Source organism: Alosa alosa, chromosome 17, assembly GCF_017589495.1.
Source record: "Alosa alosa isolate M-15738 ecotype Scorff River chromosome 17, AALO_Geno_1.1, whole genome shotgun sequence".
NCBI lineage: Eukaryota > Metazoa > Chordata > Actinopteri > Clupeiformes > Clupeidae > Alosa > Alosa alosa.
In genome coordinates this window covers 2992444-3002443 of record NC_063205.1, presented here as the reverse complement: position 1 = coordinate 3002443, position 10000 = coordinate 2992444, and the positions used below count along the sequence as shown (strand labels likewise).

Below are 10000 nucleotides of genomic sequence, written 5' to 3'. Positions count from 1 at the left end.
CCACACACACACACATTTACAGTGCACTACACCACACACACACACATCTACAGTACACTACACCACACACACACACACATCTACAGTACACTACACCACACACACACACACATCTACAGTACACTACACCACACAAACACACACATATACAGTACACTACACCACACACACACACATTTACAGTGCACTACACCACACACACACACATCTACAGTACACTACACCACACACACACACACACACATCTACAGTGCACTACACCACAACACAATACATTTACAGTACACTACACCACACACACAATACAGTGCACTACACCACACACACACACTACACCACACACACACACACATTTACAGTGCACTACACCACAATAACACACACATCTACAGCAATACACTACACCACACACACACACACACATCTACAGTACACTACACCACACACAATACACACACATCTACAGTTTTACACTACACCAATAATAAAAACACACATCTACAGTACACTACACCACACAAAACACACACATTTACAGTGTGCACTACACCACAATACACACACATCTATTAGTAGCACACTAATAATATCTACACACACACACACAGACATCTATTACACTACACCACACACACATACACATCTATAGTACACTACACCACACAATAATATTATTTATCTATAGTATGATGACACACACACACACACATCTGCACCACACGTAAGGAAAGGTAAGCCACGCCCTAATGTCTGAGTTCAGAGGTCTCACTGGTAGCAATTAAAGGCGCAGTGAGCGATGTTGGGTGACGTCACTTCTGTTGACGTTCAAACAAAACAATGAGCTAGTTCGCCCCTCCCTCCCCCTCTTGCCCGTCCAACTGAAACTCTCCTGAATGCACATCTCGTTGGTGATTGGCTGGAACAGTTTGTTATGTTTTTATGGTCCAGGCTGGACCCAGTTGTTTTTGTTGCCGTTTTTGGAGTCTGGGCTGTCCACAGAGACTGCGTTTCTTTACAGTGTAAAAATGTTTTAGCTTAGAAACCACGTAACATTGCTTAGAGCACTTTTAATAAAACAATAATAATAATAATAATAATAATAATAACAACAACAATAATAATAATAATAATAATAATAATAATAATAATAACATTAATAGTAATAATAATACTAATGTCACACTAAACACAGGGGTTAGGTACATAAATACCCTGCCTGGGCCAGATTTTTTAGTGGACGTGTGTATGTGTGTGTGTGTTTGTACTCGTGCTATCCAGCACACAGCACAGTCCCCATGGTTGGACCCTAAATCAATCAGGATGTGTATATCCATGGGCTAGGCAGTGTGTGTGTGTGTGTGTGTGTGTGTGTGTGTGTGTAAAACAATCCACATACTCATCATATATGTGTGTGTGTGTGTGTGTGTGTGTGTGTGTGTGTGTGTGTGTGTGTGTATCTAGTGTACTAATTGTGTGAATAAGCCCACAGGGAAACAGAGGGATTAAATTCTGTACATTCAGACATCATGATGGATCCCGAGAACCGGGAGGGGACTGTGTGTGTGTGTGGAGGGGGTGTGTGTGTGGGGTGTGTGTGGGGGGTGTGTGTGTGGGGGGTGTGTGTGGGGTGTGTGTGTGTGTGTGTGGGGGTGTGTGGTGTGTGGGGGGGTGTGTGTGTGTGGTGGGGTGTGTGTGGGGGGGGTGTGTGGGGTGTGTGTGTGTGTGTGTGTGGGGGTGGTGTGTGTGTGGGGTGTGTGTGTGTGTGTATGGGGGTGTGTGTGTGTGTGAGGTGTGTGTGGGGGAGGGGGGTGTGGGGGGGGTGTGTGTGTGTGTGGGTGTGTTACAGTGTAGAGTGAGTAAATCCTTCTCCTGTCGTGTTATTCTGCTCCATTGACTACCCTGTCAGCGCCGTGTGTGTGTGTGTGTATTTGGAACGAGAGGTACACTAGTTAGTGCAATTAGTTGAAGGAGAGAGATGCCGCACACTCCGAGTGCGCTAATTACTTTATTGAAGTGATAACGTTAGCCTTTAGCTGTTAGCCGTTCACCATTCCTCCAGAGGACATCACAGTTACAGTGTAACCTTCTGCAGTGAAGTTCCCATTCACCCTCACTCTCTCCATCTCTCTCTCTCTCTCTCCATCACTCACTCTTTCTCTCATTCTCTCTCTCCATTGCTCTATCTCTCTATCCTCTCTCATTCTCTCTCTCCATTGCTCTCTTTCTCTCATTTTCTCATTCTCTCTCTCTCTCTTTTTCTCTCTCTCATTCTCTCTCATTCTTTCTCTCTTATTCTCTTACTTAGAACCTTCAATTGTTGCGGAATGGAATCTTATGTTAGAATGTTCCAAAACCCGCACCTTTAATTAAGCAATAAGCCCCGAGAGGCCGTAGGTTACGCTGATTCTACAACAGCTAAGGGCCGTTGTTAGGCACGACGCGAGTGGCTTATTGCTTTTCTAAAACTGTTGCTATAAATACCTGGCAACGTTTCATAAAGTAAAGGCAAAGCAACGAAAAATGTAACGATTTATTCATAGATAATTATTCATCATTATGATATTTATCATTCTTCCTCTATCTGAATGGCTGCTGCTAACATCGGTGACGCAGCTACTTTAACTTCTGTTTCAAGTTGTTGTAGCGCAGTAATATAGAACAGAATGCGGTCAAGGTGTATGTTTGTGCTGGATTTTACAACGGCATCAAACGTGATTCAGCCAATCACAATCAAGGACCAGAACTATCAGTTTTAGAAGGGTTAACTACCTACGGAGCTGCCTGTCATAAAGACATTTATCTACGGAGCTCCCTGTCATGAAGTCATTTACTATACTATACTCCTACGGAGCTGTATAGCCGAGATTCCCGTTAAGGAGTTTATTGCATATTAATTAACGATTGGGGAAACTTTCATAAAGGTTTATTGCATGTTACTTAATGAATAGGGGAACTGTCATAAAGGTTTATTGCATGTTGCTTAATGAATAGGGGAACTGTCATAAAGGTTTATGGCATGTGTGTGTGTGTGTGTGTGTGTGTGTGTGTGTGTGTGTTGCATAGCTCACACCCTGTGTGTGCCCAGGTGGCACATGCTTGTTTAGAAGGTTATTTTATGATCTGTTTGTTCAGTCTGTTGACCTTTGACGTGGGCTCTTTGTCAAACAATACCCATCAAAACAGCATTTGTGTTTTTATCATCCATTTCAATCTGATTGCAAAAGACATTAGTTGGCCTTAAATCAGGGCCGGAAATTCTCAATCAATCATTTATCAGCCTGATATTTGTGTGTGTGTATGTGCGTGTGTGTGTGTGCACGCGCAAGCCGTCTAAAAACAGGTAGTCTGTGAGTTCTTCCTAGACGTTTGAGGATGAGAGGGAGGTTGATCTCATTAACTTCAGGACTCCCTAAAGCTCGCAGTGCCGCACCTAGAGTCTGGGATTATCCTCGAGGAAATCCACCACCCGGCGACCTCCTAACAATGGAATTAATAATACACAAAGACTCACACACACACACACAAACATACACACAGAAAAATACACACATCTATACACACGCACACACACACACACTCATACACATACAGACAAGCTGACCTCGGAACAGTAGAATTATTAATACCTGCTGGTTCTGACAGCGGGTGCCTCAGGAGACTGTCCCTCTCATATTAATGGCAGCAGGCCGCTAAGGCTGACCGCTAGCTCCTCTCATATTAATGCCAGCAGGCCGCTAAGGCTAACCGCTAGCTCCTCTCATATTAATGCCAGTAGGACGCTAAGGCTAACCGCTAGCTCCTCTCATATTAATGCCAGCAAGGCTGACCGCTAGCTCCTCTCATACTAATGCCAGCAGGCCGCTAAGGCTAACCCCTAGCTCTTCTCATATTAATGCCAGCAGGCTGCTAAGGCTAACCTCTAGCTCCTCTCATATTAATGCCAGCAGGCCGCTAAGGCTAACCGCTAGCTCCTCTCATACTAATGCCAGCAGGCCGCTAAGGCTAACCGCTAGCTCCTCTCATATTAGCTCCTCTCATATTAATGCCAGCAGGCCGCTAAGGCTAATCCCTAGCTCCTCTCATATTATTGCCAGCAGGCCGCTAAGGCTAACCGCTAGCTCCTCTCATACTAATGTGCATAGATTAGAAAGCTAGAAAGCTAGATACCGCATTGTCCATCGAGTTCTATTAGGTGGCATATGAGAACGCGGCCACCATATTGCTGCAGGCAAACACCTTACTGTCTATGGGCAACACTTGCTGACACTCAGAGACACCTGTCTGATTTCCAGTCAGAGTCACATGTTCCTCCATTGGCCTCCATTGATTGTTGCCCTCACCAAGATGGCGGCGCTAGTTCAAGTCAAAGTCAAAGTCAAAGTCAGCTTTATTGTCAATTTCTTCACATGTTCCAGACATACAAAGAGATCGAAATTACGTTTCTCACTATCCCAATGGTGAAGACAAGACATATTTTTACCAATTTAAGTCCACAGACAAACATAACATTCAAGTAAACAAAAAGTAAGTAAATAAGTAAATAAGAGGGCACATATAATAATGAAAAAATAAGAGCAGTAAAATTTGGTTGAAATTGTGCATAGACAGTCAATAAAATACTAGTGCAAAGTCAGGCCAATAAAAGGCTTGGGTAGTTCTGTTTGACCTAAGTAATAAAGAAAGTGGCATAGTGGTGCAAGTTATGTAAGAGCAGCAGAAGTGTTGTGTTTTCAGGACAACAACACCAAGTTGTAAAGTGTACAAGTGTGCAAGTGGAGAGTGCAGGCGGCCATTGGGGTCCAATGTCCAGGATGTTATGTAGCTGAGGGTGGAGGGGGAGAGGAGGGAGAGAGTTCAGCATCCTTACAGCTTGGTGTATGAAGCTGTTGGTGAGTCTGGTAGTGCGGGAGCGCAGGCTTCTGTACCTCTACTTCTTGCGCTCTTCACACTGCTAACACATGACTGTACAACCACTCACAGCTCCAACCATCTGGTGAAGTTTATGGATCTATTACAACATTGGTGGGCCTCATCACCAAGGGCGATGAGGCTCACTACAGAGAAGAAGTAGACCTGCTGGCTAAATGGTGCAAAGACAACAACCTCCTGCTAAATGTCAGCAAGACCAAGGAGATTGTTGTCAACTTTCAGAGAGGCCACAAACAACTGCCACCACTGTCCATCGACGGAGATGCTGTGGAGAGAGTGAGCAGCACAAAATTTCTGGGGTGCACATCAGCTTAATCCACCTCCTGACCACCAACACAGCATCACTGGCTAAGAAAGCCCAGCAGCGCCTCTGCTTCTTAAGCAAATTGAAGAAGGCAAGTGCCACGCCTCCTGTCATGACTACATTCTACAGAGGGACCATCGAGAGCATCGCCTCCAGCAGCATCACAGTGTGGGGCGGAAGCTGCACAGATCAGAACAGGAAGACCCTCCAGCGCACTGTTAACACAGCTAAGAGGATCATTGGAGCACCACTCCCCTGCCTGGGACATTTACACCACCCGCCTCACCAGCAAAGCACTAATGATTGTCAAGGATACAACCCACCCTGCACACAAACTGTTCAGCCTCCTGCCCTTCTGGAAAGCGGGTACAGGAGCCTCCTCACGCCCCGCACCACCAGACTGGCAAGTAGCTTCATCCACCAAGCAATCAGGATGCTGAACACTCTACCCACTCTCCCATCACTGACAGCCCCCCACCCCCGACCCCCACCAGCCAGCCAGCCAGCCAGCCAGGAACCTAGGGAAACTAGGATCCTGTCTACCCTAACCCCCTCCCCCAACACCGCCCTGTGGAACTGCACTGTGACTGCGCAGCCTAACGTGTTGCTGCTTCACATCAAGCCTGATATACTTGAAATTACTGCATACTGCATATCAATGTAAATATACAGGTCACACAAGCACAAGTTTAAACTTCATGTAACTGTTAAGACTATATAAATATACAACACAACTACCTCTATTTTTTTTATATATATGTCCTATATTTCTATTTTGATACATACATGTTCTATATTTCAGTCTTGCACTTTAATTTAATGTTTATTGTCTATGGCTATGTCTATAGTATGTCTATGTCTGTATTTAAAGCATGTCTATGTCTGCATGGGAAAGTAAGAAACGAAATTTCAATTCTTTGTATGACCAGTGCATGTAAAGAAATTGACAATAAAAGCCGACTTGACTCTTCCCAGAGGGCAGTAGATCTGGAGCCCAATGTGGGATCTCGTTTTCTAATATCTATGATAATGCCAGCAGGCCACTAAGGCTATCCGCTAACTTCTCTTACACTAATGCCAGCAGGCCACTAAGGCTATCCGCTAACTTCTCTTACACTAATGCCAGCAGGCCACTAAGGCTATCCGCTAACTTCTCTTACACTAATGCCAGCAGGCCACTAAGGCTATCCGCTAACTCCTCTCATACTAATGCCAGCAGGCCACTAAGGCTATCCGCTAACTTCTCTTACACTAATGCCAGCAGGCCACTAAGGCTATCCGCTAACTTCTCTTACACTAATGCCAGCAGGCCACTAAGGCTATCCGCTAACTTCTCTTATACTAATGCCAGCAGGCCACTAAGGCTATCCGCTAACTTCTCTCACACTAATGCCAGCAGGCCACTAAGGCTATCCGCTAACTCCTCTTACACTAATGCCAGCAGGCCACTAAGGCTATCCGCTAACTTCTCTTACACTAATGCCAGCAGCTTTTACTTCTCAAGTTAAAAACAACCAACAACAACCAACTCAGTCCACATTCTTAACCACTGATCACCTCTGTTCACTGGTCCCTGGTGTGGTTATGTCTGTGTTTCTCTTTTCTCTCTTGAGTTGTAGTTCCTCTCTCAGGTTTTTACATTACATTACATTACATTACATTACATTTAGCAGACACTTCTTGACCAAAGTGACTTACTTACACATGCTTTCATTCACAGTACGCTGATCTGATTGTTTCTTGTGGCTGTGTTTGCAATCAGTGTGTGTTTGCTGGTGTGAATACTGAGCTGCCTCAGAGGAAAGCAACTGGGTGAAGCCCCCTGCTAGACAAACGCATGGAGATGCTAATGAACCCAAACCCAGTTGAATTCCTGTGCCCTATCCTTCCCCTCTGGGTAGATGCAAATCAACTTGTCTCTCTCTTTTCCCTCCCTTTCTCTCTCTCTATCTCTCTCTCCCTTTCTCCGTCTGGTCCTTTCTTCCTCTCACCACTGTGTGTATCCCCCTCTCTCTCTGTTAGCCTACTCTGGCTTTAGCTTCATAGCTATAGTTAGTATAGTGTTCTAGAGGCATTCATATAATAACAAAGGCTGGCATAATCCGGTGCCTGTGTGTGTGTGTGTGTGTGTGTGTGTGTGACTGTTGTGTTGCCTTCTCCGACTGTGGCGTCCGTGCTACTCCCGGGCTTTGTGTGTGAAAGTGGATTATCCTGGGCCGACCTTGCAGCTTACACTCTTCCTGGAGCAGGCCTCTACATTTGGACACACACACACACACTTACACTCTTCCTGAAGCATGCCTCTAAATTTGGACACACACACACACACACTCCACCGGAAGCATGCCTTTTTGGCCCATAAAGAGATGCATTTGGGTGACAGACAGATAGACGGTCAACCCTCACTGCTGTGTGTATACATCTGTGTGTGTGTGTGTGTGTGTGTGTGTGTCAAGCCTTTCTAGACATTTGTAAAAGGATTACAACTGTGCTCCAAGGACCATTTCCATGTTTTTTACACACACACACACACACACACACACACACACACACACACACAAAGAGAGAGAGAGAGAGAGAGTGAATAATTGCAGGAAAATGGCTTTTCATTGTCATTGAAAATTGTTGTTGTCATTGCTAAGACAATCAGTAGCACGACTACTGAACTCTAGTGATGCTGGACTGAAGCTCTACATTACTACTCAATTCAAATATACTCCTCCTGTGAAGCCCCACAATACTACTCTATTATAATATACTCCTACTGTGAAGGCCCACAATACTAATCCATTCTAATACTCTTACTGTGTTGTACTACTCCACTTAAGGTTTTATTTTAAGGTCGACTGAAGCTTGACGTGACTAATGTACTGTATTTTAGGGGGAGTACAGTAAGATTAGTTTGGGCTACTGTGAAAGTGTGTGTTTGTATACATCTGTGTGTGTGTGTGTGTGTGGCTATTATGTGCATGGGTATTAGGATGTAGAGCGTGTGTGTAGATGTAGAGCGTGTGTGTGGCCATTCTCCTGTGTGCGTGTTTATCAGTGCATGTTTGCTCAGGATTAAGTTGGCACCTTAAGGTCACCCACACACACACACACACAGGTGATAATGCCCGGCGCTTCACACTGTGCAAATCAAAACAATTTGCTTCCCCATTATCAGGCTGATCTGTGCTGTGCTAAATTCTGCTTCAGTGTTAACGATGTCCAGATCAAGAGAGGGAGGCTCAAGCATAGTGTCCAGGGTTGCCTTAGGTCAGTGTTAGCATGAGGAGTTACTGTAGCCGTCTTTTGCCCAGTGGAATATTTAGGCTAAGCTAACACGTAGGCTAAACAAAGCATCCTGCACAACGTTGTAGACTATTCCGTGTGGTGTTTTAGTTAGTTAGTTAGTTTTAGTGGTGTAATACTTTTCACAGGCAGCCTGAGGACCTGGATCTAACTATGAGAAAACACTAACTAATCTGGAAAATAACAAGAAACAACTAGAAAACAGTACTCTAATATAAAACAATGTGGCAGCTCATATAGCAAGGCTAGTCCAGACATTAGCCTTTGTTTACAGTAGAGCACCATGGCTAGCATGCTACTTGCTCATAGTTAGTAACAACACTGGCTCAAAAAGGAACCTTGGCTGGCTAAAAAATAGCGTTAATTATGAACCATAGACTTTTATGGTAATAAACATCCATAGATCCATGTCATGTTGATTTGAGCCAGTGTTTTGTATTGAAATATGATTTAATATGGGAGCATTGTTATGGATCTTGTGTGTGTGTGTAAGTGTGCGTGTGTGTAGACATCTGTGCTTACTGTTATGGAGCATTGTTATGGATCTTGTGTGTGTGTGTGTGTGTGTGTAGACATTCAATAGTGACATCTGTGCTTACTGTTATGGAGCATTGTTATGGATCTTGTGTGTGTGTGTAGACATTCAATAGTGACATCTGTGCTTACTGTTATGGAGCATTGTTATGGATCTTGATGTGTAATGTTAGCCTGCCTGCCTCAAGTTCACTTTTTGTGGTTATAGCACTCACTCTCACTTTGTTAAGTATTCCTAAAGAAGGTCTTTGACCAAAAGTTTGAATAAATATATTTTTGCACAGATCTGAGAGTGTGGATTTTTATCCTGTGGTTGTAAACCTAAAACGTATAGTGGTTCAAATCGAAATGGCGTCGGTCTTAATGCCCCTGTTCACCCACACCTTATTACCCCAAATGTTAAGCAGAGCTTTTATGTGCTGGCCATTTCATTGGTTAACTGCTCGCTTTGACATAACATTAGTGACCTGTTTGACCTGTTTTGGTGCTGAATCGCCCTTACCTGACTCGGTTAATCCTGCCTTCCACCGTGACACCATCTCAGAGCGCCGCTAAGCACAGGTCAGCCAGATGGCAACGGAGAGGCCAGAGACCGGGGAGTTGGGGACAGTAGCCCTGAGGACACCGCGTGGAGACACGATCAAGCAGGAGGAAGAGGAAGCGATTAGCCTCCACAAGACTTAATTCGCCCATCTTTGGCCTGTCAATCATACGTCTCTGTCTCTTTTATGGTCTGAACTCTGAACTCACGCTCTGAACTCATGCTCTGAACTCTGAACTCACGCTCTGAACTCTGAACTCACGCTCTGAACTCTGAACTCACGCTCTGAACCCATGCTCTGAACTCTGAACTCTAAACCCATGCACTGAACCCATGCTCTGAACTCTGAACTCTAAACCCATGCTCTAAACCCTTGCTCTGAACCCATGCTCTGAACT

General features: G+C 44.6%; 1 protein-coding gene across 1 annotated transcript in view; it reads left to right on the top strand.

Annotated features, from left to right (window-relative positions):
- Window positions 1–10000, top strand: part of cacna2d4a (calcium channel, voltage-dependent, alpha 2/delta subunit 4a) — a 126625-nt gene that overhangs the window by 10872 nt on the left and 105753 nt on the right. The window lies entirely within an intron of this gene.